This window comes from Heterocephalus glaber, unplaced genomic scaffold (genome assembly GCF_053883595.1).
Source record: "Heterocephalus glaber isolate CG9 unplaced genomic scaffold, H.glaber_assembly_v1.0 deba00001813, whole genome shotgun sequence".
Taxonomy (NCBI): domain Eukaryota; kingdom Metazoa; phylum Chordata; class Mammalia; order Rodentia; family Bathyergidae; genus Heterocephalus; species Heterocephalus glaber.
In genome coordinates, this window is record NW_028258484.1 from 3374951 (window position 1) to 3400219 (window position 25269).

Here is a 25269-nt window from a genome sequence, read left to right on the forward strand (position 1 = left end):
CATATCAATCACAAGTCAGAACCTGGTGATGCTCGATGTGTGAACACTGCCTCATAGTTTGGCCCCATGTGGTACCTGCAAGGATAGCTGTCTGCTGAAGACCTAGTGAACTAAGGATGCAGATGTGCCAGCCTGGCTTTGGTAACCTCTGTGCAAACTTGCACTGGCTTCCGGCACCATTGCCTCTGATTCCCACGCAGACACAGACCCAGGCCTGTTTATAATTACACCATCATTGCCCCCATCCTTGGCCTCATTCCTCTTTTTCCCTCCACCCTGGCTCCACCTCCCCCCATGCCACTGCCAAGAGCTGACACCTATTCAAGACACATGTGCTTAAGGTGATGTACTCTGACACTGTTCTGTTACCTGGAGTCTCAGGTGTGAGGCTCTCACCACTCCAAGGGCCTGATGGGGAACAGTGGCTATGGGTGCAACACAGCCCAGGGTTGGGGGGTATCTTTCCTGGGAGAGGCAGTTCAGGGGTGCCGGGCTGGAGATAAGGATCTAGAGCAGTTTGGGGGAGCTGGCTGCTGACAAGCTGCCGGAAGTCCCTGTTCTCCTCCTGGGATTGGGGCATCCCCCTGGGCCTCTGAAGCCCTTCTTCCACACCTCCTTCTGTAGACCAGGCCAGAGCCCACTCATGGAACCATTCTGCCGTGTCTCTCAACTGCAGCTTCTGTAGGTCCACCTCGAAGCCCTCCCCAAAGCTCACACTCAATGGCTCAGCTACAGCTTCCATAACTCCATACTAGAAGACCTGCAAGTGTCCACCAGAGAGGAGAGCTTCCTGCAGCCCCCACTCTGCCCCTTTCTTCCCGAAGAAAACTTGGTGCCCATTGCAAGGACCCTGGCCCTTTACTCCACTATTCAAAGCCTTTCATGCTCTTTTCTCCAAGAGGTTTGAATTGGGGTCTCGGGGCCACCCAGTTCTGAACCCCTCCTACAAACACCCCTACTCCCTCCACCTGGCTCCCACACCAGAAGCAGAAGACAGGCAGCTTGGAGGAGTCTCTGAACAGTCTGAGAAAAGGTGTAGGGGAGGCAACTAGGACAGTCCTAGGATGGACAGATGGAGAAGGCATCCAGCTCTCCCCTTTCCTGAATGGCCACAGGAGGAATGAATCTGCCATGTCACACCTCTTGCAGAGATGCTGTGAGTGTGAATAAGAACAGCTTGTGAGGGGCTCTGATGGGCACTACCTGGGGAAGGGACCTTTTATACCCTTCCAGATCTGGCCTTGAACCAGAGGACAAATCATGTGACCCACATTGTTCTGCCCTTTTAGCTGGTATCCCCAGTACTTCACATTCCGTAGGGAGGAACCTAGATGTGCCTGGGCACAGGTTCTGGGCCACACTGTATGTGTTAAACCTATGGCTCCGTGTGTACATACATTTTTTTCTTGAAGTTTCTGCAGTTTCTCAAATGTATTTGTGACCCATAAAAGAGTTTAACTGGGAACAGACTACCTAGGCTGAGCCCACAAGGCTATGTACTCAAAGCAAATCCACTTTCTAAGTTTAAAGGCTTAGCATCCACCCCAAATCACCCTAGAACAGTGCTCATTGCTTCACTTTGAAAGTTAGTGCTTAACCTGTTTTGGGAAGGGTGGAGATCAGCATGGCCACTAGGTACATCTCCCTCTTCTTCGTCCTTCTTTTCCTCCTCTTCTTTCACTAGGTTGACTCCAGTTTCCCAGCACCTAGGCTTTGCCTTGCATTACAGTCACACTCCAGGCCGCTGGTCATGTTCCTGATGACAGGGACGTCATCCACCCCATGCAGGCATCCTGTGTCTGAGCAGCTCCTTCTTAGGGATGTTTTTTCTGCTTTTTCAAATGCAGGGGCTTTGGCCTTGTGTAGGAGTTTTAGTATGTTTTCCAGAACTGAACTTGGCTTCCTAACATGAAGTACAATCAGGCTAAAGACATGACAAATGACTTCTGTCTTGATGATTTTCCTTCTTCTACCTGGGGTCTGGGAGTGGACCACAGCACACTTGTGAAAGCCAAGCAGCAAAGGCGCAGCTTTCCCAAAGGATTGCTCTTTCCCTGACAAATTTTACCTTATTTAGTTATCTTTTCCGTGTAATAAGAATATTTGGGGATGTCCTGGTATATGTCTAGAACATCAGATGCATCAAAGCTGGATGACGACCTTAGGCTAGACAAGAAGCAGTGTGGCCTACTGGTTAAGGACATCAGTGATGACCCCAGCTGGGTGGGGATGAATCTGCCACATTCTAGGCATATGGCTGAGAGACCTCTCTGTGCCTCAGGTTTTGTGTTTTTTTTGTACCGGGGATCAAACTTGGGACCTTGTGCTTTCAAGGCAGGCGATAGAACCACTGAGCTAAATCACCGGCATGTGCCGCAGTTTTTTAAAGATGAGAATGATTATAGTGATTTAGTGTAAGTTTCTTATACAATTGTTAACACAAGTGACATAATATATCTAAAGCAACTATTATTTCATGTGCCAAAGTGAGTTCTGAATTCAGAGAACTAAAAGAATGATCAACTCATTACATTTTGCCTGTAAGAACAAATCACTGATGATCTATTTCTAAGACTTGATTTTTTTTTTTTTGAGACAGGGTCTTGCTGTATATTCTAGGGTGGCCTTGAACTCACTATGTAGTCCAGGTTGGCCTTGAACTTGTAGGGGTCTTTCTGTCTCAGCCTCCTGAGTGCTGGGATTATAGGCCTCCACTACCATACCACTTGGTTTTCTTTCCTTCATAAGAGAACTCAGTGCCCCAACTTGACTGCATTGAACACAAGTGAAGCTGAAGTTTTGCCACTTTTAGCATCCTGGCAAGTTTCATTTTAGTTTCAATTGTATTAAGTCTGTGAGAACTTTTGTTTCTTATAACTGATATATATACTTTTTGTTTTCCCATTTTTTTGCATGGATAAACACAACAACATATTCAAACAACTGGACCAACATGTCATGGTACAGCCCAAATGGAGTGGCGATGTTTCCAAAATGGGACCACTGTCTGATGGTTTGTGTCACCTTACCACATCACAACACACTTGTCAACAGATATGAAAACATCTAAATTTTGTGAAGGAAAGTCAATTTAGGAGTGTCTAAGTCCAGCCTATGATGGTGGTGATGGTTTAAAAGCCAAAGACCATGGAAGCTGGGACATCTTTCTGGGTTCATGTCAATGATTTGCTTGCTGAAAGAATAACTTGTTACTGTGAAGTAAAAGAGAGACATTCTTCACTTTAATAACTGACCCATTCCAACAGAGCTGGCTATAAAGCAGCTATTCAATATGTGAGTCATATTTTTTAAAAATTCCATTATAGAATTAAAGTGGTCTTCTACAGGAAAATAGATCGTTTTGAAAAGTTTGGGTGGATAGGGCCAGGTCTGTGTCGTGCTGGCATTGTGGTGAGAAAGATTTGAAAGCACTTTCAGTAAATTGCTCTCCTTTTCTGTAGTGGAAGCTTAAAAGGGGAACTTTTTAAGTAGAATTCTGGTGAGTTCTAACAGAGCACTCTGCTTAAGAAGTTGCCGGCAGTCTGCTTGGTATGGCCTGCATTCTTCCCTTTTTCTCCCTGGCTAATGTCTTGCATTACAGCTGGTAATGCTCACTAATGTTTCTATTTCTCTACTTCATATTTCTGTGTCTCCTTTTGTGACTGAGGTGTAGTTAGCAGGAGCTGGAGGGCTCCACTTTCCTTTCACTCAGGGTTTACTTGGTCTTGGCATTCTCCTGACTTTGATGGCTACCTTCTAGAACCTGGGGAAGAGGCGTGTGTCTGAGCAGTATGTCTGGCACTGAAATACCACAAGAGCCCTAACCGTGCTGGGAGTGTTTGCCTGTTGACAGGATGGCCACAAATTCAGAAGCAACCGAGAGGCCCTTTGACAGGGATGTCATCTCCAATAGAACTTCAAAAGACAAAACAAAAATTTCCTCTTCCTCTATTAGTAATGGGCTGCAATATTTTTTCTGCTGGTGGTGGGGATTGAACCCAGGGCCTCAACAATGCTAGGCAAGCACTCTACCTCTGAACTACACCCCCAACCTTTCAAAAATTTTTATCTATCTATCTATCTATCTATCTATCTATCTATCTATCTATCTATCTGGAGGGAGGGTCTCATTAGGTTGCCCAAACTAGCTTCAAACTTGTGATCCTCCTGCCTCAGCCTCCCCAGTGGCTGAAAGTACAGGCATGTAGGCATGTGCCACCACATCTAGCTAGTCCTGACATTTTAATCATAAAATCATAGAATGTGAGTTGTTTTGGGTGATGGAGGTTGCTACACTGACAGGGAAATGGTGACTGTTACAATGTTTAAATGGTATTCGGATCATGTAAACATTTATTTCCATTTCCTACTCTTTTTTTTTAAGGTACTAGGGAGTGAACCCAGGTCCTTCTGCATGCAAGGCAAGCGTTCTAGCACTGTACTACATTCCCAGGCCTCCACCTTCTACTCTTGTCATGTCAGTGGCTGTATGACAATTCCTTCTACAGGTCAGCTTAGCTGCCACTGTCCCTACATGATTCTAGAGATGCCAGGGAAGTTCCAGACACCAAGAAGAGTCTGGTACTATGGTACTGAGCAGATCTGGGATTCCACAATTGACTTTGTCATGCCTAATGCTTCCCAACACAGCAAGGGTTCCTGCCACTCTGAGTGGGGTGGGGGGCTCAGCTCTGTCCCTGTAACCTTGCTAAGCCTCAAGGTCTCATTTAGTGCTCAGATAAGGCAGCTGCAGGAATGAATGGAACCTTCTTGATCCCTGACTCCTGTGCAGTTGTCAGGGCTGACAGAGTATGTCACACTCCCCAGTGGAAGAGCTACTAGACACGTGCAATGCTTCCTTATGTGGAGAGTTCTAGACAATCAACTCTTGCTCACCTTCATGAATTATAGAAACTCAGACTTTAGTAAAACTCACCTACTTTTAAGAAGGTGTGATAAAATTATTTAGATCCACTTGGAAACCCATTATAAGGTGTACTTGCATTTTAAAAATTATTATTTTCCTGATTATAAAAATAATGTATGCTCAGTGCAAAGAATTAAGAAAATATAAAGAGATACATAGAAATAAAATTTCCCAGGATCTTACTTCTCAGAAATAACTATTATTAGCATTTAATGTGCCACCTTTTTTCTGTGAACAACCATTTATAAAATTACTTGGTACTTTAGCGACAATTTTGCATCTCCTTTTTTTCACTTTATACAACAAGAGCATTCCCCTATGTCACCATTTAATCATCAAAAACACCATTTTGGTGACTACCTAGTGTTTCATTGTCTAGTTACATCGCACCAGAATTTGTGTAGCCAATCTCTATTTGCAGGCATCCAAGTAGCTCCCTATCTCCCATGCTTATATGATGCAGTGGTAAAGATTCTTGTCCAGGAATCTTTGCCTGAGTTTCTGATAATTTCCTCAGAAGAAATTCTAAGAAGAGAAATGATGGAGTCTCAAGTCTGCCATGTGCCACCTCTCTCTCAAAGGATGCTCAGAAAGAGAGTGAGTAGCGTTTGCTGGTCATGAGGCCCCCTAAAGGCTTGGACCAGAGACTCTTTATTCATGCTGAGAGAGAAGTGAAGGGGCCTGAGTCTCCCCATGCAGTTCCCACCTTGTCACCTGAGCCTGCCCCATGCAAAGCCAAGCTCCCCCACTCTCCGTAGGAATCGTTTCACAATTAACTTAGATACTAAAGCATATTTAATTAACCATGGAAACTCTCCCAACCATCTGCCTCTGTTTTTCTTTTGAGGAAGATAGCACAACTTTTTTTCTCTGGGCTCCTTCTTTTGAGGATGGAGATCATTTCCAGCACTTTGGTTTTCATATGCATGGGGCAAGGGCCCTTGCTTCCATGGGCAGCACCTCAGAGAGGCAGAGAGACAGGCAGAAGGCAGGTAGGATCAGAAGTCACACAAGCCCTGGGCTCTGTCTTGTACAGCTGGCCAGAGCCCTTGGCTAGGGCAGGCCAGGCCAGGCAATGCTCAGTGCCCACCAACCACAGTAAGGTCCATTCAAAGATTTAGTCTCTGCTTCTTGACTAATGGCTTAAAATTACAGAATGGAGCATTAGTGTAGGGAGGGACCTTAGAAAAAAAAGCCCAATAGTCTTATTTTGCAAGTGAGGAAACTGAGGCCTGGCAACTGTGAGCCCTGTCTTCTTTGTTGTATCCTCAAGGAGGAGGATATGGCTTTGACTTCAGCTGCAATCCACAATCAGGGGATTTAGACAGACTCCTAATGGCTGCAGTGGCCCACAGTGTTGGCGCTCTGGGTAAAAATACATTCCTAGCTCACATGTCACTGACACTCAAGCTAAGCTCCAGAGAGTCTGGAGGTCACGTGACAAGCCTATAGTCACCCAGCTGGTAAGTGAGTACAGGAGCTGAGATGCCAATGCCAAATGCTTTGACCTGGATTCCTAAGGCATCAAAATGCTCATTTCTATGATGTTCCTCAGAGGGCTCATGGAGGAAAGGGCCAATTGTTCAGTAGGCCAATTAGTTCTTGTGATATCACCTCCTCTAGGAAGTGATGGAACATCCTGGACCATCCTGGACCATCCTCTCAGGCTGAGCCAGGAAGGAGGACTGCTTCTTTGCTCCTCTATCACTCCCCCACTTCATTTCCTAAGGCTCTAAACTTTTCACAGTACCCCAAATACTAGCAAAGGCCTAGCTTCTAGTAGTCTTTAAATAATTGATATCAAATTGATGAGATCAACGTGGACATTGGTGTTTTTGCTTCAGCAGCCTCTGCTCCTTCACTCAGGGGTGAGTCTGAGATACTCTGGGGGTGGGTGTCATGTGTGTTTTGGGATAGTCCCTGAGGGCTGCCATGTGGACCCGTGCATGCTGCCAGACTAGCCATGTACTAGAGCTGACAGCAGGGATGGGCATATAACCCATGGATCCCGGCCTGGCCGAATTACCTTTAATAGATGTGCAGACAGGCCTGGGTAGGGGGTGTTCAACTGGGGACTTCTGCCACCAGTTAGCTTTTGGCTTTTGGCAAATCGTTTTTACCTCTGAGACTCATTTTCTCCTCTGTCAGATGAGGCAATTTGGTCCCTTCTATCCCTGATGTTTCGTGTCTTATGATTTTATTGATAATGACCCTTGGAGGGCCTAGAAGAGGCAGGTTTGGGACCAGAGCAAAAAGGTTAAGAGTCAGCTCCAGCAAGAGGTCAGGAAACTGGACTTGCTCACCAGGCTACAATGCCTCCTGAATATCAAAGACAGAAAATTGCAAAGCTCCCAAGAGCCCTGGATCTACTTTAATGTTCCTAGCCTGCTGAAAATCTTTCTTTTCAAGAAGTAAAAGATTTTCTCCCTAGGACTTGTCTTCAGTCATTTTCCATCCCTCTCCAGCTACTACAGGCTGCATTAAGTAAAGGTGAAAGAATCTATAGAGATAAATTAGGAATCCATAGCTGTTCCTCCAGAGCTGCATATATAAAACCCAAACCAGGTCTTGGTTCCAGTGAAATCAGATTCACCAAGAAAAGCCCTATTTGATGCTGGTGGAGCACTTGGCCCCATTCAACCCAGAGCCTCATGGCAGTACACTACATGCACACACCCCCACACACACACACTGTCCCCTTGCCATACATGCTATGTTCCACAACTGATGCCCTGCAAACCACCTGAAATACTGTAAAATGAGGGTGGAAAACTTGTGTTTTTTCTATCAAGGTCTTGGCCCATCAAATGAAAAATCAATGGAGGAAGACGAAAGTAAAATGCAGCTTCATTCAGTAACTGTGAGGAGCAAGGAATAGGAAACGTTTTAGGCATTTATTTTTCAAAATCAAGACTGGGGAGCCAGTAATTCTAGTTAAATACAACCAGGATAAAAAAGGCACTTGGGTTCTATACTGTGGCCAGTTACTGGAGAGAGGCTTTGAGGTGCAGGGGAGGGAGAGGAAGACACTGTCAGAAAGAGGTGACTAGAAATAAGGAGAAATTAAAACTCAGAAAAATAGAGTGCACAGGAGTGACATACTCTTGTTCAAAGAAACACAACAATTCAGGAAAGAAAGAGAGACAGAGAGAGCTACAACACACAGCTGCACACACTGGCTGGAAGGGAGACAAGAGCCAGAGGGATGCAGAGGCCAGAGCCACAGCCACAGAAAAAGCCAGACAAGGATGTGAGTGAGAGACAGGCTGAGAAGAGCATAGCCAGGAACTCAGCTATTTGAAAACAACCCAACCATTCAGGGCTGATTTTTTAAAGAGACAAAACATTACCAGAATTACTTCTATATTTCAAAATTATTTTTTAATGTGTTTTCATTCCTGTCTAACTTTGAGAAGCGCAGGCCTTAAAAATCCATTTTCATCATTTACCATGTTAAGGATGTGTTGTTCACAGTCCGGGCAGGGAGCTAACACACCTCACACAGCTGCCTTTTAGGAGGAAGTCTTCATGGACCTTTCAAGTCTGTTGTGTTGTTAAAGCTGCAGACCTGCGTGGTCTCACCTCTCAGTGCAGCTAAATGGCCACAATCAGCTCAACCTGTCTTCACCTGGAGATAAAACTGTGTGTTCCGAGACCACCAGTTTGGAATGGGGAATGACTTAACAAGGGCCAGGGCTGACCATTCCACCCTGTTTGGTGACAGGGTTTGCTAAGCTGATGAGTCATGGAAATAGGATGGCAGTGAAAATAACATGTGCCAGGCACCTCACACCCGGTAACAGTTCAGTTCCCCAACCCTGCTGCCCACTCCCTCCTCTCCACTTCTGCCGTGGGAGAGCCTCACCCTCCACCACTCAGCTACCAATTTGTTGTGCTAAGCTTCTCTGTGGCTCCTATTCCAACGCCCCCTCTGTGTGTGTGTGTGTGTGTGTGTGTGTGTATGTGTAGCTAGTCTTCCCTTCCTCTGACTGTCTGTCACCAGTCACCACCTTTGGTTGTTACCTCTACTGTAGGTCTTGGCATGGCCTCCGAGAGCAAGCTTTCTCAAGCTAGCTGTTATTTGGGGCTGAGCACTGCTTTGTTGTGAATGACTGCCCTGTGCATTGTAGGATATTTAGTAGCATCCCCCACCTCCACTCACTATATGCCCTACCTCCCCACTGATGACTTACGAAACTGTCTCCAGTCGTTGCCAAATGTCCTCTGGCAGGTGAAATCATACGCAGGTGTTTCAGCCCTCAGAGAGGGTGTCTCGTAATTCTAGTCCCCAGGGCTAGAATGATGCCTGGAATAGAGAAGGCCCCTAGATTCTGTACAGGAAGCAGCCAGACTGACTGTGCCCATGGGTGGGCAGTTGGGAAGAGCTGAAGTCCCCTTTCTTTAAAATGTGGTCAGTCACCCACAGCCTTCTCTGCTCCCTTCCCCTGCTTTCAGTTACTCCAGACCCGAGGTTTAACTGGACTGAGCCTTTTTCCCAGAGCCAATTCAGGCTCTCAGAGTGAGTGGAGGGGCAAGAGGGGGACAAACGAAGCAGCGTTTCTGGCAGAGGCAGGTCCTTCCCAGTCTGTGGCTTGGAGAGGAGACACTTCCGGCCTCCCAGCCCTGGAGCAGACATACTGGAGGCCGTGGGGCACTTCCTCTTCTCATTGCCAGATGGCTGTGCACCTCCCTGCAACTCTCTCAGTGAGGAAGGCCTGAGCAAGGGCAGGAAAGAGGGGGAGCAGGAGGGCGCTCCACTGGGAACAAATGTATTATCCCAGCCTTCTTTGTCCCGATAGGACACGATGCCCCAAACCCTGGTGCACACGCCCTCCTTGAAGTCTTGCAAAGGCCCTGAGAAGTGGGTAGGAGGCCTAACCCATTTTGGTTTTGTTTTTTTTTTGCTGTTTTTTTGGTACCAGGGATCAAACTCAGGACCTTGTGCTTGCGAGGCAGGCGGCAGCACCACCGAGCTAAATCCCCGGCCCTGTTCTTCTTTGAGACAGGGTCTCGCTTTGTAATTCAGGCTGGCCCTGAACTCACTCTGTAGCCCAGGCTAGCCGGCACCACTATACCTGACCAAAAAACCCCCAAATTTTGCATGTTTTGTAAATTTTACCACAATAAATCTGTTATTTTAAAAACAGAATGGGGCCGGGCGTGGTGGTGCACGCCTGTAATCCCAGCACTCAGGAGGCAGAGGCAGGAGGATCCCCATGAGCTTGAGGCCAGCCTGTGATACCTAGTGAGTTCAAGACCAGCCTGAACTACATAGCAAGACCCTGACTCAAAAACCAAAACCAAAACTATAAACAAAACCAACCAACCAAACCCTAGGGCTTCACACATGCTAGGCAAGGACTCTACTACTGAACTACACTCCCAGTCAATTCATTCTTTTGAAGTGAGCAAATCACTATTTTATAATATATTCACAGAATTGTGCAACCATCACCACTACCCAGTTTTAGAATACTTTATCACTCCAAAAAGGAAGATTTTAATCACTCCCATTTCCCCCTCCAACCAGTCCCTGACCATTACAAATTTACTCTGTCTCTATGGATATGCCTATTCCAGACATTTCATAATGGACTCATACAATCTGTAGTCTTTCACGTCTGAATTCTTTCACTGAGCATAATGTTTTCATCTGTGTTGTAGTATGTATCAAGACTTTGTTCCTTGCCGGGCACACTTCATCCTTTTTATGGCCAAGCAGTATTTCTTTTTTTGAATTAAAAAAATTTTATTGGTACATTTTAGATATTCATAACGATAACATTCATCACAGGAAATTTGTACCTGCAATGGTATATCTTGCTTCTGCTTTTTTCCCATTCCCCTCCTCTTCTTCAACCCCTCTTCCCTTCCTTATTTATTTATTTATTTATTTATTTATTTATTTATTTTGGTACTGGGGATTGAACTTGGGTCCTTGCGCTTGCCCAGCAGGTGATGAAACCACTGAGCTAAATCCCCAGCCCCTTCCCTTCCTTATTTACAAAAGTGTTGTTTCCATTTTTTCCTTTTATTCTCTCTTTTTCTTGTCTCTTCCTTCCTTTCTCTCTCCCCCCTCCCTTGTTCCCCTTCTCATTTGAACATTTTATTCCCATTTTCCAATATCTATTATACATTTTTGTCCCTATTTACACTTTTGGTTTCTCACACCAGAGAAACAATACAATATTTAGACATGTGTGTCCAATTTCTTTCACTTAAGAGTATGGTCTCAAGGTGCATCCGTTTAACTAGAAATGTCTCAAGCTTATCCTTCTTTGTGGCAGAGTAGTCCTCCATTTTATAAAAAAACCCCACACCTTCTTTACCCATTCATGGGTTGATGGGCATTTGGGCTGTTTCCAAGAAGTAGCTATTACAAACTGCCACTATAAACAAGTAATATTTCATTGCAGGACATACAATGTTTGGTTTAACCACTTATCTGTTGATGAACATTTGGGTTATTTCTACCTTTTAGAAACTATGAATAATGTTGCTATGATCACTCATGTACAAGTTTTTATGTTGACAGATTTTTAGTTCTCTCAGGTGTAGACCTAGAAGTAGCTTTGCTGGATTGTACGTAATTCAATGTTTGAACTTTTCAGGAAACAGCAGATTGTTCTCCATAGAAGCTGCACCATTTGCAATCTCACCAGAAGTGTAAGAAGGTTCCAGTTTTTCCTTCTCCTTGGTAATACTTCTATTATCTGTCTTTTGTGATACAGCTACCCTAGTGGGCATGAATCAATATCTCATTATGGGCCCAGCCCATTTTATCAATGAGGAAATTACAGCTCAAAGAGGTGAAGCGATTTGCCCGAGCATACTCATAGACACAAGCAAAGTCAAAATTCCAGCCAGGCCTGTGTTCTTCCCAAACCCACGTTTTTCTAGCAGCAAGCAGCCCTCCAACTGAATGATTTCGTCGGTGCCTGGCACAATACCCACATCCAAGTGGCTCTTAGGATTCATGTGGGTCATGGGACAGTGATGACTGTGGCTGCAGTCTGCCCACCTGAAGCTGACCAGCTGGTCATCACTTGCTCTCCCAGACAGTCGGCAGGCAATGCTCATGACCACCCACTGTGTCCCCAGGTTGGAAATGGAAGGAGATTACAGAAAACACAAAGTTGGACTGAGTCCTAAGTTGTCTCATCCAATGGAAGATGCATTTTTAGTCTTTAGATTTGCAGAAAGGGTAGAAAAGCTGAGCCAGGGAAGTGTGAGGAAAGAAGAGTAGAAAGGAACCCCTGCCAGGAGGCGAAGGAGGATGAAATTCAGAGCCAATTTAAGATCTGCTGCCAATTCTGAGGGGCATGATCAGGAAGGAAAGGGCCAAGTCAGAGGCGGCTTGGACTGCTTTCAGGGGTGGAGTTAGCCAGTAACTGAGAGGCAATCAAGAGGCAGCGTCAGGAGAGGAGTGGACAGCAGGGAGGAAGGATGGGGCTGATGAGTGTAATACCTAACACACACCTTTCCTACAAGGAGCATCTCAGATGGCAGGTGCTGTGCTGAGTGCTCCACATCCATATAAGGTGCCCCATATAAGGTGCCCCATATAAGGTCGTGTTAGCATCTCATTTTGCAGACAGGGAAATAAGGCTGAGAGAGGTGAAATGTCTCCTTGGCCAAGGACATACGGCTGGTGAAACTGTCTAACTGTAACTCCCATTCTCTGAGCCCTTCTGTGAACTGACTGAGTGAACAACTGAAGGATGCTTAAGGGGCAAATGTGCCACCAGGGGTACTGGAAACGGGAACCTGGTTCAATGTCTGCTCTGTGGCGAGTATTTTTGGAGATAGAAAGGCTTTGTGGCTGGGGCTTTTCCTGTAATGGTGTCAGCCTGCCTGGGATTTTCACACTTCAGTTTACAGACTCAGGCACTACTGTGTACTTACTTATTTATTCTTTCTACAGGAAAAAAAAAGTCAATGAATTTTTAATCAAATTGAGCTTGAGTTTTTGACCTATGAATCAGAAACACTTCTGAGATTGGAAGGCAATTCATTTCCATCTGCCCCGAGGTTGGGCCACAGTGAGAGGCTGTCCCGAAGGGTCTGGAGCAGAGAGCCCAGGATTTTAAAAAAAATATTATTTTATTGGTACATTTTAGGTGTACAATATAATGACATTCATCATTGGAAATTTCCACCTTTACGTAATCTCTCTTGGTTCTTATTTTTCCCCCTTCCCCTGCCTTCCCTTCAACCCTTCCATCCCTCCCTATTTACAAAGACTTTGTTTCCATTTTCTTATATTAATTTCATTTCCTTCTTTCCTTTCCCCTACCCCTCCTACTTCCCCTTTGCCCCTTTTCTCCCTGTTTCACATTATCTATTATACCTTTTAGTCCTTATTTACACTTTCAGTATCACACACCAGAGAAACTATTCGGTATTTACACATGTGCGTCCTATTTATTTCACTTAAGAGTATGGCCTCAATATCCATCCATTTAGCTATAAATGTCTCTAATTTCCCATTTTTTATGGCTGAGTAGTACTTCATTTTATAAAAAAACACATTTTCTTTATTCAGTCTCCAGTTGATGGGCATTTGGGCTGCTTCCCAAGTTTTAGCTATTACAAATTGTGCTGCTATGAACATGGGTGCACATATATCACTGTGGTATGAGTCTTTTAATTCTTTGGGGAAGATACCCAGCAGGGGAATAGCAGGGTCAAATGGGACTTCCAGTCCTAGTTCCCTGAGGTATCTCCATACTGATTTCCACAGTGCTTGCACCAGTCTACACTCCCACCAGCAGTGGAGCACGGTTCCTCTTTCCCCACATCCCCACCAGCATTTGTTGTTGGTTGATTTCATGATAGCAGCCATTCTTTCTGGGGTTGAAGTGGAATCTCAGCATTGTTTTCACTTTTATCTCTCAAATGACCAGCGATGTTGAACATTTTTTCATGTATCTATTTGCTATTTCTACTTCTTTGTGTGAGAAATGTCTGTTCATTTCAGATGCCCATTTTTGGATTGGGTCTTTAAATTTGGGAGGTCTGATTTTTTTAAGCTCTTTATAGATTCTAGATAGTACACCTTTGTCTGAGGAACAGCAGGTGAAGATTTTTTCCCACATTGTGGTTTGTCTCTTCACACTGCTGGTGGTTTCTCTTGCTGTGCAGAAGCTTTTTAATAAGAAGAGATCCCACTTGTTGATTGTTTGTGCTAGTTCACGTGCAACTGAGGTTTTGTTCATAAAATCTTTTCCTACAGTTCTAGCTAACCTCTGTTCCAGCTGATTCAGCATTTCTATTTTAATATTTAGAGCTTTAATCCATTTCGATTTTAGTTTAGTGCATGGTGAGAGATATAGGTCTAGTTTTAGTCTTTGGCAAGTTGAAACCCAATTTCTCTAGGACCATTTATTAAAGAGGCTATCTTTCCTCCAGTGAGGGTGTTTGGCTCCTTTGTCAAGGATGAGATGGCTGAGTGTGTCTGAGTTGTTTCTACATCTTCTAATCTGTTCCACTGGTCCTCAAGTCAGTTTCTTTGCCAACACCATGCTGTTTTTATCACAGTTGCTTTCTACTATAGTTTCAGGTTGGAGATTGTGACACCCCCTACCATGTCTCTGTTACCTAGAATTGCTTTTGCTATTCTGGGTCTCTTCTTGTTCCAAATGAATTTTTGGATTGTTTTCTCAAGGTCCGTGATGTATGTTGCTGGGATTTCAATTGGGATTGCATTGAATCTATATAGCAGTTTTGGAAGTATGGCCATTTTCACTATATCGATTCTTCCTACCCAGGTGCAGGGGATGTCTTTCCATTTTCTGATATCCTCTTTAATCAGAGAGCCCAGATTAATCCCACCTGCCTGGGCAGCATCCCCAGGCTCTCTGAGGAATTGTGTCTCCCAGGACACAGGAGCTGGTGGAGGTAACATCCAGCTGTGTGAACAGGATCTAGACCAGGAAATAGCAAATTTATTTTGTAAATGACCTGACAATTTTAGGCTTTGCAGGACACTTGTGGTGTCTTTTACACATTCCTTGCTTTTTTCTTTTCCTTCCCCTGCTTCTTCTCGTTCTTCTTCCAGAAACATTAAAAAAAAATTCCTAGCTCACAGGCTACCCCAAATCAGACTATGGGGCAGATTTGCTTGCATGCTGTGGTTCCAGGCTGGCCTTGAACTCACTATGTAGCCTAGGCTGACCTCAAACTCACAGTGATCCTCCTGCCTCAGCCTCCTGGGTGCTGGGATTACAGGCATGCACCACCACACCCGGCAACCTCTGGACTTGATGTCTCTTAGAAATTAGCTTGGATAAATGCTTCAATTCTTGGAGATTTATATGATTTGTTTATTTATTTATTTGGTACTGGGAATGGAACTTGGGACCTTGTGCTTTTGAGGCAGGCGGTGGAACCACTGAGCTAAATTCCTGGCCCCATATGATATATTTATTGAGTGCTGACTGTGTGTGTGGTTCCATACCAGTGGCAATGGAAAGAACACAAAGATGAATCAAGACGCTGATGTCTGGCTGCTATGGGTGTGATGTGAGGAATCAGCCACAGACCTGGAGCCAGAAGACCTGGGTAGCAAGCCCACTTCAGTCCCTGAGGAGCCTGCAGAGCCACAACTGTCAAGTAGGGACAAGAATGCACTCTTTGTAGGATTAAATAAGCTCAGAAGTAAAAGGATTTGGAAAAGCACTATATAACAGGAGCTATATTTAGAGCATTGAGGCAACAATTGTTATGAAGTGTTGATTGACAATATAAAGACTTTATAAAGCTGTGGTGCCAGAGATGTCACAGGTTAGGAGAGAAAAGAAGTTGACTGAGATGCTGTCACATGGGACTTACTCCAGATATTTTCATTGTGTTAGCTTGTGATTGATGTAGTGTATCAGGGTTGAGTTTGGTTGATTCCTATAGGAAACCCAAATAGTGGCCTAAACAAGATTTCTCTCTCTCTCTCTTTCTCTCTCTCTCTCTCCTCTCTCTCCCTCTCTTTCTCTCTGTCTCTCTCTCCCTCCCTCCATCCCCTCCCTCCCTCTGTGAAAGTAGGCAGTCCAGAACTCATAGGGGATCCCCACAGCATGTCAAGAGCCCAGGATATTTCCATCTTTGCTCCATCATCCTTACAAGTAGCTCCCTTTAAACAAAATCATCTCGTGGTCCAAAATGGCTGCTAGACCTCCAGCCACCATATCTATATTCCAGGCATATGAAAGGAGGAAGGAGTGAGGAAGAAAGGTGCTAATGGACATATAGTAGCAGTATTTCAAGGATGTTTACTGGAAGCTGGCTCCAAGTACTGCTCTTTATATCTCATTTGCCATTCTTGGCAACAAGAGGCTGTGAAAATCAGTCTTTTTTCTTGATGGCTATATGCCCAGGTAAAATTAAGAGGTTTTGTTTTAAAGAAGAGAATGAACCCTGCCAGAAGCAACTAGCTAGGGCGATTCAGGGGGGCAAAATCACAGAAAGGACAAGTTTTGACCAAAGTGAGACTCTGCCTGGCCTTGAAGAAATGGGCCATATTTTAAGTGCTGGATCTGGGGAGAGAATGAGAGCAGAGGGGAATGCAGCCATAGGGAGGGAGAGAGAGAGTGGACAAACTCTTCTAGCCTGGAGCATACCCATGAGGAGTTTTGAGAATGAAACTTCTTCCAAAGAAGATAGCAAAGGGGCTGGGGATTTAGCTCAGTCGTTCCATTACCTGCCTCGAAAACGTAAGGTCCCCAGTTCGATCCCCGGTGTGAAAAAAAAAAAAGATAGCAAAAATAACACTGTGACTAGCTGGGGACCCCAGCACCTCGAGAGGTACACTGCTTCTTGATCACTCTGGGACTCCTAGATGGTCCCCCTCCCCCTTCCTCTTCCGCTATTCCACTGTTACGGCCCCCATCTGCCAGGGCTGCCACACCACAGGAGGTAGCGCTCAGGTCTCAAGTTGCCTCCTCAATCCAGCTCATGCCTGTCTGCCTTCCCCTGCCTCTACCTCATCCTTGAAGAAATGTAGCATCTTTGCCCTCCTAAACTCTGCTGGTATGCACTGCTCCCTGTTCAATGCTCTCCCTTCTTCCAGCATCTGACCTAGGCCACTGCAGTTGGCCTTGACTTTAGACTTTCCTGACGTGAGTTGGGCCATCTCTGTGTTCTCCTAACCCTGGGGGTCACAGGTTCATTTCTCCCAAGAGATCCCATTCCAAATTCCATAGTGGTATCTGGCCTGCATCCTGACTGGCTTGGAAGGGAAGAGACGAGAGGATTCAGAGTCGCCCCAGCCCTTACTAGGATGAGCTGAGAAGTCCGAAACTCCTGGCATCTCTGATTGCCTCGATCCACCTGCAGCCCTTCTCTCCTCACTGGCCCAGGTGCAATGGGGTAGGGCTGTGGGGCCAGGGTGGGGCCAGGCTACCTCCATGGTCTGGTTCACCCTTCAGGATCTGAAGTTCTCAGCATCGAGACCTCAGCAGGGTAGGTCCCTGAGGAACATCCTACTCATTTTATTGCATTTATTGATTGTGTCATCAACCCTGACACTGTTACAGGTGAAGAAACTGTCAGCAGAAGGGCAGGTGAGGACTGGACTTTCCTGGAAGAAGCAGTCCTGAGAAATGAGGCCAGGAGGAAGAGGCAAGTCCAGAGTAGGGAGGCCTTAGTGCCAGGCTAAGAAGTATGGATCTTCTCTGCACACAGGAGCCAATGAAGGGTTACGTTGTGATGTGGTCTCCAGTGCGCTTTTGAAAACTTGGTCTCAAAGCAGAGCTGGAACGGACTGGAGAGGGGCAGATGTCTTCCCATTACAGCATGAATCCTGCTGGGGGGATGAGAAACGAGGGGGAGAAGGTAAAAGGGGAGAGGTAAGGGGGAAAGAAAGGAGCAGAGGGAATACAGAAGGTGGGGTGAGCATTAGGTCACTCAATTTGCCCATTTCATAGCCAAGAGGACTGAGGCACAAGCAGATTACCTTGCTCAGAGTTATACAGATGGGATGAGGCGGAGCTGGGGCTCAAATCTAGTGCGTTTCTTCTGTGTCAAACACATGCAGGAAAAGTAATAGATCCACACAGGAATGGTGCCTCTGGGTAGCAGTGTCGAGTTGGGAAGATGGATAAGGACTGTCTCCAGGGTCGGACTCCCTAGCTCTATCATGAGCCAGCTGTGTGAACCTTGGGTGAGTTTCTTCAGCTCTTTGTGCTTTAGCTCCTTCCTCTGTAGAAAGGCAGCCTGGCCCCCTGGCTTGCAGGAGGTGCACATGAGATACAGTAGCAGCCTGGCCCAACTCTGCCACTCCTCTTCCATACTGAGGGGCTGGGACAGGGCCGATAGTCTGGGAAGGAGCACCTTGAGGAGAAGTGGCAGGGCCCCAGGACACTGTTAGAGCCTCCTTTCTGTGCCGACACCCCCTGTATACCTGGTACCTCATCTCTGCTTCCTTTCCTCGGTCTCCCATCTTCCTCTTCCTCTTTGCTCCACTGGTTTTTTTCCCCCTCCTTTCTTCCCCGCTGTGTCTTGCACAGTTCCATTGAGAGTCCTGTGAGCTAGAGACTTTGCTGATGCCTCCTCATCTCCTCCTTGTGACTTCTGGTCAAGAACCAACCTTCCAAATTGCTTTGACCTCCACTGAGGAGCGCGTTCCAGAAATGCCAGCCATTCCCCAGTTCTGCTAAAGGATGTGGCTGGAACATCTGGCTTTTCCTGGGAGGAGAGGCTTCTGCAGAAAAATGCCTTCCCCCTCCTCACTGCTGCTTCTCTTCAGCCTCAGTCCACATGATCTCCTTTTTATTAAAAGAACAGAGAGAGAGAGAGAGAGAGATTAGAAATATTACAACCTGAGGGCAGGGGGCCGGGCTGCGGGCGGCGGTCCAGCGGCGGGGCCCGGGGAGCGCCCAAGATGGCGGCGGGTGGCGCGGAGGGTGGCTCAGGCCCCGGCGCGGCCATGGGGAACTGCGCGGAGATCAAGTCCCAGCTCCGCACCCGCGAGGGCTTCTACAAGCTGCTCCCCGGCGACAGCGTCTCTCGCAGGTCGGGGCCGGCCTCTGCCCAGACCCCGGCGCCGCCCCAGCCGCAGCCCCGGCCCGGCCCTGCCTCTGCCTCTGGCCCGGGCGCGGCGTGGTCCCCGCCGCCCTCAGGCCCGGGCCCGCGCTGCCAGCCGTGCGCCTCAGCCTCGTGCGCCTCGGGGAGCCGCCCGCCACGCCCGCGGGACTGGGCGCAGGAGGAGACCGCGTCTGCTTCAACCTGGGCCGCGAGCTTTATTTCTGCCCCGGCTGCTGATCTCAACAAGCCCATCGACAAGCGGATCTACAAGGGCACCCAGCCCACCTGCCACGACTTCAACCAGTTCACTGCTGCCACGGAGACCTTCTCCCTGCTGGTGGGCTTCTCGGCCGGCCAGGTGCGATACCTGGACCTCATCAAGAAGGACACCAGCAAGCTGTTCAATGAGGAGCGGCTGATTGACAAGACCAAGGTGACATATCTCAAGTGGCTGCCGGAATCTGAGAGCCTGTTCCTGGCTTCCCACGCTAGCGGCCACCTGTCCTTGTACAATGTCAGCCACCCGTGGGCCTCAGCCCCAGCTCAGTACAGCCTGCTGAAGCAGGACGAGGGCTTTGCTGTCTACGCCGCCAAGAGCGAAGCGCCCCGCAACCCGCTGGCCAAGTGGGCGGTGGGCGAAGGGCCCCTCATCGAGTTTGCCTTCTCGCCCGACGGCCGCCACCTGGCCTGTGTCAGCCTGCGTGTCTTCCACTTCGACTCTATGCTGCTGCCGGGGCTCGTGAAGAGCTACTTTGGGGGCCCGCTCTGCGTGTGCTGGAGCCTCGACAGCCGCTATGTAGTGACAGGAGGCGAGGACGACCTGGTCACTGTGTGGTCCTTCACTGAGGGCCGCGTGGTGGCTCGAGGCCACGGTCACAAATCCCGGGTCAACGCTGTGGCTTTTGACCCCTATACCACGCGGGCGGAAGAGGCGACAGCGGGCAGTGGTGATGGGGCTGGGAGCGGCGAGGAGGAGGAGAAGCCTGAGGCCGCTGGCCCGGGCGCAGGCGGGGGTGCCCCGCTCTCCCCGCTGCCCAAGGCCGGCTCCATCACTTACCGCTTCGGTTCAGCGGGTCAGGACACGCAGTTCTGCCTGTGGGACCTCACGGAAGACGTGCTTTCCCCACACCCGGCCCCGACCCGCACACGCACTCTTCCTAGCACCCCAGGTGCCATGCCGCCAGTCACTGGCAGCTCAAGGGGTCCGGAGCCTGGCCCGGGCCCCCTGCCCCGCTCCCTGTCCCGCTCTAACAGCCTCCCGCACCCAGCAGGAGGTGGCAAGGCTGGCGGCCCAGGGGCTGCAGCCGGGCACGCCGTTCAGCATTGGCCGCTTCACCACCCTTGCCCTGCGGGAGCGGCGGGACCGGGGCCCGAGAAGGAGCACAAGTGCTACCATAGCTTGGGCAACATCAGCCGAGGCGGCAGTGGGGGCAGCGGTGGCGACAAGCCCAGCGGCCCTGCCCCCCGCAGCCGCCTGGACCCTGCCAAGGTGCTGGGCACCGCGCTGTGCCCACGCATCCACGAGGTGCCGCTGCTGGAGCCCCTGGTGTGCAAGAAGATCGCCCAGGAGCGCCTGACGGTGCTGTTGTTCCTGGAGGACTGCATCATCACCGCCTGCCAGGAGGGCCTCATCTGTACCTGGGCCCGGCCCGGCAAGGCAGGCATCTCCTCCCAGCCAGGCAACTCCCCGAGTGGCACAGTGGTGTGAAGCCGAGGATGTTGGGGTCCTCCACCCCATGCTCCCAGCCTCCTAGCCATAACCCTCCCTGCTGACCTCACGGATCAACGAAGTAACAAGACTAACCACGAAGGAAGGACTGCTCTGGTCTTCCGGCCTGCGCAAATATCGGGGGTCCCCCCAAACTGGCCCAGACATGGGGGATGTAGCGGCCCCTGTGACCTCAGCCCTGTATGCACCCATTGCCAAGTACTGTGATCCTTCCTCTGAAACATCAGTGTTAACCCACATCCCTGTCCCCAGCATGCGATTGGTCATTGCTTGGGAGAAGCTCCCTGCCACCAGAGCCCCAGCTCTGCATTGCGCCCCTGAGGTGAGGGCAGAGCAGGGAGTGGCCCCCCTCTGAGCCCCTGCTGCATCCCACCCCTTGCTGTCCTCTGTGCTTTTGAAGAGTGTTAAGTTAAGGAAGTCCCCAGGGCCCTCCTTGTCCCCCAGAGCCTCTTATTTATACTAAAGTTCCCTGTTTGCAAAAAAAAAAAAAAAAAAGAAATATTACAAGCTGCCCCCTGGTCTCAAAGAAAGTAATCAGGACAGAGATGAGGGAGAACTGGGCACTGTGGTTATTACACCTATTAGTGGGAGACTATTTGTTCATCAGCCTGTAAAAAGTGTCCAGCCCTGGCCCAGGTAATTACCAGCCGAGGTGGCTGGCCAGGTCGGGACATGAGGGAGGCTGTCATTTCCAATTCACTGGCCTCCATTTGCTGCTTGGTCAAGAGGCTCACATGAAAAGGTTAATGGTTGTCATGTATACACAACACAAAGGCCACATCTATACATGATAACTGCTTTAAAAAACCAATTCAATTCCATGCAAATTTGTTGACACACACATCTCTTCCCACAGGTTCACAGCTTCTCTGGCCCAGGTGTGTGCTGAGCTCTTTGTTTCAAGGATATGAGATCAGCCAGAGTTTGGGTGCTGGTCTTTGGTGCTTCCTTGGGAAATAAGGCTCATCCCACAGGGGGCTCCTGTCAAACTGGCTACTTGTCTGCTCCAGGTCTCTACGGATGGATTAGAGTAGAACAACAATTTTTTTTAAACCACACCTGGTTTTTAAAAATTTATAGATTTTTGGTACCGGGGATCGAACTCAGGACATTGAGCTTCCAAGGCAGGTGGCAGAACCACTAAATTTAGCTCAGTGGTTCTGCTGCTTGCCTCGCAAGTGCAAGGCCCCGAGTTCGATCCCCAGTACCAAAAAATAAAAAAAATTGATTTTATTTTATCCCATCCCCCTCAAGCCCCCTGCCCTCCCTATGTACAAAACTTTGTTTACATTTTTTCCTTCTATTTTCACTTTTTCTTGTCCCTTCCTTTCCCCCTCCCTCCTCCTTTGTTCCCCTTCCCATTTGAACACTTTCTTCCCATTTCTCAACATCCGTTATACATCTCAGTCCTTATTTCCACATTCAATTTCTCACACCAGAGAAACATTGCAGTATTTAAACATGTGTGTCCCATTTATTTCATTTAAGAGTATGGTCTCAAGATCTATTCATTTAGCTGGAAATGTCTCAAGCTCATCCTTCTTTATGGCAGAGTAGTGCTCCATTGTATATATAAAAAAAACCCTCACATCTTCTTTATCCACTCATCAGTTGGTGGGCATTTGGGCTGTTTCCAAGATTTAGCTATTACAAACTGTGCTGCTATAAACATGGGTGTGCATATTACTGTGGTATGATGCTTTTAATTCTTTCAGGAAGATATAAAGAAGAGGTATAGCTGGATCAAATGGAACCTCTAGTTTTAGGGTTTTGGTGGGGGTTTTTTGGTACTAGGGATCGAACTCAGGACCTTGCGCTTGTGAGGCATAGTTTTAGCTTTTTGAGAAATCTCCATACTGATTTCCACAGTGGTTGCACCTGTCTACACTCCCACCAGCAGTGGACAAGAGTTCCTTTTTCCCTTCAGCCCCTCCAGCATTTGTTATTGGTTGATTTCTTGATAACATCCATTATTTCTGGAGTGAAATGGAACCTTAGCATTGTTTTAATTTGCATCTCTTCAATGACCAGTGATGTTGAACATTTTTTCATATATTTATTTGTCATTTCTAATTCTTTATCTGAGAGGTGTCTTTATTTCAGATGCCCGTTTTTGCAATGGGTCTTTAGATTTGAGGGGGTCTGGTTTTTTTGAGTTCTTTATATATTCTAGGTAATAGTCCTTTATCTGAATAGTTGGTAAATTTTTTTCCCCGCTCTGTGGGTTGTCTCTTCACTCTGTTGGTGGTTTCTCTTCCTGAGCAAAAGCTTTTTAATAAGGTCCCAGTAGAACAATTTTGAATCATGGTGGTCTAAGGATAAGAGGGGAGGGTTGTAACAGAACCATCTTGGTTAATCTTTTAAACTATATTTTGATATATGCCCTCCACCTGATATACAAGCCTGAAGGTCACCCTGGTCTCTCATTCAGCACTGAAGTTCTCTTCTCCAGATGCTGCTGGAAGTATTGATAGATTATGACTCTCAGCCGGGTCTTTCTCTAGGAAATGCCTCAGCCAAAGCCAGCCAGCTCATCCAAGGTCACACCACCTTCCTGGGGGTGGCCTCATCCAACTGTGGGTGGGAGCTGTAGATACCCGTTCTTCTTTACTCAGGGCAAGATAACTTGGAGGGTCATTCCAGCTCTACAGTTCCCTATAGGACTAGCTGAGATGCTTTTTGAAACTTCATCCAGTTCAGTTCTCCTACTCTCCTTCCCATGCCCCATCCTCAGCAGCTGATGCCAAGGATATCCTCAAACAATTTCTACCACACACATACAAATCTCCATTTCAGAGTCTGTTTCCCAGGTAACCTGACCTAAGGCACAGGGAGGAAGGAAGGGAGGGTGGAAGGAGAGGGAGGGAGGGAGAGAGAGAGAGAGAGGAGAGTATTACCAGATTCTGTGGTCACCAGGTGCCATCTATCCATTCAGCCAACAAAGACTTCCTGGATGTGGAAGGATTTCAAGTGGCCCTTGAGGGGTGGGCAGAATGTAGAAGGAGGAAGAGAGGCCATAAATTCAGTGGAATCATTGTATATGTTTTGATGATGTATTTCTTAGGTGGTTATTGTTTTATCTCACTGTGCAGAGCAACCATCATTAGTAATTTTAGCTCTGGGCTGGCTCTGCATAGTCTTTAATGGATGCTAAATTATTGCTTATTGAAAATTCTACCTTGCTCCTTCCATGTGATATGTCCCACTGGCACACCCCCATCATTAAAATGATGCCCACTTCCACTCCATAACCTACAGCCAACAAGGGTAAACTCCTAACTCCTTGGTATCATTTGAAGCATTTTCCCTGAGCCTATCACCTCATTCTACTTTCAGTCTTCTCAGAATTATTCCTGGAGGCTTCATTTTCTGGCCTCTTGCCCTGCCCCTGGTCAGCGCTTTGCCTACTCTCCCTGACTTTTATGACTAATGTGCCCTCCCACTCTCAGCTTTTGATTTCTTCCCCATTTATAATGTCCTTTATCTCATCTATGCCTTGCCGTGCCAGGGGTCTGCCAGCCCAGCCCATGCTTTGTTTCAGCATTTCTCCAAATAGTCAAGTGTTGTCCTGGCCTATAAATCCCACGCCCACAGACCAAGTTTAGTAATGGTGACAGGAGGCCTTGCAGCTCTTGGGCTATTTGGGATCTGTGACCCTGGCTGAGCCACATGACAGGGATGGGAGGTGCCACAAAGGGCCTTCCTTTCTAGGATTCTTCTTTTCTCCCCTCAAATGACCAAGTTTGGCTTCTGGCTCCCAGTCCAGTCTCTTCATAGTAAAGGCATGTTTGAGTGGAGTTGAGTCCTCAGTGAGGCAGATGGACACTTTATCTCTAAGAAAACCAAGAAAAAGAGGCAGGAAATAGAAACCAGACTGGGAGAAGCAGAAAGCTAAGGGGCAAGGTTCTGTCCATGGTGCTGAACAGCAATTTCAGAAAAATTAGTCTCTGAGCTTCTACTAGAGACTTAACATTTAGCGGAGCACGGTGAGGAATCCAAAAGACATGGCAACCCAGTTTCTGCCCTAAAAGAGTATTTTAGGCAAGTTGGGCACAAATAAACACCTACACAAGAACAAACAGAAATAATCCTGAATAGCTCAAATAATGACAAAAACTGTGTGGGGGAAGAGTTCTGGTGGTCTTGAGAGAGGGATCCTTTCAGTCAGCCCCACTTTAGGACCCGGTCCATTTGAACAAAAAACACTTTACAATAAAATGCAATTTATTTATTCCTTATGCCACTTGCTGCAGGATTAGCAGCCTGAAGTTCTTGGATATAAAGCTCGTTGATTTAAATGTAGCAATTAATGCTATATTTGAAATATAAACATGCAATTAGCTTTAGCTACTGCATTTCCCCAAACGAGCCCTAGGATGATTTTTCAGGATGTTCATAATATAAGCTCTACCCCCAAAATAAACCTTGGTTAAGATCTTCAGCCAGATGGATGTATTTAATACACTGTTTGCAACACACAATGAATGCATTGAATTGTAAAATAATATTAATATATAATTAAATATAAATAACATTATTGACATTAATACTTAAAATAAATGATAATATAAATTATAATAGAGTATTTTTGTAAGTA

At 47.1% G+C, this 25269-nt stretch overlaps 1 pseudogene; it reads left to right on the forward strand.

Annotated features, from left to right (window-relative positions):
* Positions 1-18800: 18800 nt before the first annotated feature.
* LOC101723110 (dystrophia myotonica WD repeat-containing protein pseudogene) lies at positions 18801-21761 on the forward strand (annotated as a pseudogene).
* The last annotated feature ends 3508 nt before the right edge of the window (positions 21762-25269 follow it).